Here is a 3,175-nt window from a genome sequence, read left to right on the forward strand (position 1 = left end):
CTGTGTGGCTAATAAAGAAACATATCTATCTATCTATCTATCTATCTATCTATCTGTGTGTTTGTCTGTGTGTGTGTGTGTCTGTCTGTCTGTCTGCCTGTCTGTCCGTCTGTCAGTCTATCTGTTTGGAAGTTATCAAATCGGTCAGCCAGTGCCGGTGACCCGTGAAAGGCACCCGTGCATCCTAACGCCACCCAAAACACTCTGTGGAGTGGTTGGCATTAGGAAGGGTATCCAGCTGTAGAAACCAAGCCAAAACAGACTGGAGCTTACCGCAACCTTACCAGTGAAAGCGTCTTACCCATGCTAGCATCGAAAAAGGATGCGAAATGATGATGATGATGATGGTGGTGGTGATGATGATGATGATGATGATGGTGATGAGTGCTTCGCATGCTACACTTCCTATGATATTGAATACTCTTTTCTCTGACAGAATTCACTAAACAATTGTGTATACACACAACGTTTTTATTACATGCTATTTATAGCTTTATGTAAGGACGCTTCGAAAGCCAACGTACTTAATATTGAATTACTTTTCAGACTTAATAGAAAAATACGGGAAATTCCTATGGTTCACCAATGTGTAAGTGAGTGTGTGTGTGCGTGTGCAAATGAAACGGGAATCGTCTAACTTGCTGACGTGCAACATGATTATTATGAAAGCAAAATCATGTCGTCTTACGCATGAAGGATTGTAGTCGTCACACATCATTCCCATTGCCTACTGACTTAAATACATGGAGGATCTAGGCTTGGTGAATGATAAAATCAACATTATTCTCTCTCACACACACGAATACGTCGACATATTGTTTTATTCTTTTGACTTGTTTCAGTCTTCCACGGCATCAGGAGCAGAATGAGGTCAAACAGCTCCGTGTTTCGCTAACACAGAGTTTTCTACGTGTTTTCCCCGAACATAAACCTTTAGTAGAAAGTGGGTTATACATCTTTAGATTGTATACCTGACTTTCCTACTATAAACTTAGAATATAACGGAACGCTGAACTCCAGACTATCAACTTAAACAACATTTATTCAGGTGGTAAATATATACATCATTAGTTCTTGTTGTTACAGCTTCTGTGTGTATGAGCATAGTTGTTGGGACGTGGGTATGTAGTTGTGAGCGAGCTGTCGAGCGTAAGTCCGAAAGATGTAGAGAGACAGCTTAAACACACGTCCATGCTCAATCGCTGGCCAGCGAGAAAGAGAATGAATTGAGCGGGAACGCTTGGTTGTTTAATTCTACGCATGGGTAAGACTACGCATGCGCACGGCGTTACTACAAACCCTACTATGATTTTTCCGGATGTTTTTAATATAAGCCCTACCCCGATAATAAGACCTAGTCAAAAATACATCAGCTTGTTAGTAAGACCAATGTGGTGTTTGCAAAATAAACTAAGTACCGCAGCTTGGCTAAAGTAGTTGATTCCCTTGTCGAAACATGGGTCCATCACTACGATCCTACCTCTAAAGAAAGCTTTTGTCCAACCCTTAGCAAGCAAGGTGATGCTCAGTCTTTTGGGACCAGCGCGTTGTAGTGGTGGTGGATTTTCTGACAAAGGGCACCACAATTAACGGAGCATGTTATGCTTCTCTGCTGCAGAAATTGCGGGACGCCATCAAAACAGAGGGGCATAGTATGATGACCAAAGGAGTCTGCCTCTTCCAAGACAATGCCCCACTTCACAATGCGCATGTTGCCCAGATGAAAGCACACTCCTGCGGCTATGAAACCCTTCCTCATCCCCTTTACTCTCTCGATCTCGAACCACATAATTTGCACCTCTTTCCAACCGCGAAGTCGTTTTTGAAGGGGAATAATTTTTCGGATGATGATGAAGTTAGTTCCGAGGTAAAATCTTGGCTCCAGACGCAACCTACTCTGATAGAGTTTCACGTCCCTGTTTGTCAGACTTCACAACTGTCCAACGAACGAGAACATGAAACTCTGAGTAACAGTTTTAGTGGAAAGTGGGTTATACATCATTAGATGTATACCTGACTTTCCTATATAAAATTAAGAATTAACGGAACGCTGAACTCCAGACTATCAACATTTATTCAAGGTGGAATATATACATCTTTAGCTCTTGTTTGTTGAGACGTCTTCTGTGTGTGTGAGCATGGTTGTTGGGACGTTGGTATGTAGATGTGAGCGAGCCGTCTAGCGTAAGTTCTAAAGATGGAGAGAGACAGCTAAACACGCCCTTGCTCAATCGCTGGCCAGCAAGAAAGAGACAGATCAAAGCGGGAAAGCTTGGTTGTTGAATTCCACGCATGCGTGAGACTACGCATGCGCACAGCGTTACTACACAGTGTTTTGTCACTTGTGAAGGTTATCTCTACAGATATATAAATTATAACCAGCGCTGATTTTTGCTTCGATGTTTCGTATCAGAGACGTCAGATGTAAATAAACTATGAAATCGAAAGGTTGTAACAAAGATCAGTGCTGGTTATACACTCCAGCATGGACAACAGACGTTAAATGATGACGACGATGATGATAATCTGTAGAGATAATTTTAACAAGTGATGTAAGAGCACTGCTAACACAGTAGAACGCGGTAGTGACCTATAAAAACGTTTAATATACTTTATAGTGCATTATAGTAGCATAACGAAATGCTACGTTCCTACAAGTCATTAATAACAGTTTTATGATAATTTGGCAGCTTTAATAAAAGTGTGTGAAAAGGTCGAATCATGTTTCATCCTTTACTTTGGAGGGTTTCAAAGGACGATTCTTCATATTTCGCTGGTAGCTCAATGGCGTAAGATTTGTGCGAATATGAAAATATTACATGTATATGGTGTGTTATGAGAATTTATGGAAAGGTATCCCATAGGAACTCAACAAATTTGTTAAAAATGGAGAAGAGAAGATGTTAAAATTTGAAAGAATTTTAATAAATGCATACGATCGTTTCAAACAGCGATATTAACATGTAAATACATGGTGGAATAATTAAAATTAATTTAAAATAAATTAAGTTTTGATTAATAGATTGTATCACTGATTTCGTTCCATAGTTTTGAGCGTAAGCAGAATAACGTTATCGTTAGATAGTATTAGGGCGTGATAATTAGGTTATGTCCTCGATATCGTTCCGTAGTATATTAGGCTGTTCTTTGCGAATGATATATGTAAGATTATGTC

This window comes from Octopus bimaculoides, chromosome 28 (genome assembly GCF_001194135.2).
Source record: "Octopus bimaculoides isolate UCB-OBI-ISO-001 chromosome 28, ASM119413v2, whole genome shotgun sequence".
NCBI lineage: Eukaryota > Metazoa > Mollusca > Cephalopoda > Octopoda > Octopodidae > Octopus > Octopus bimaculoides.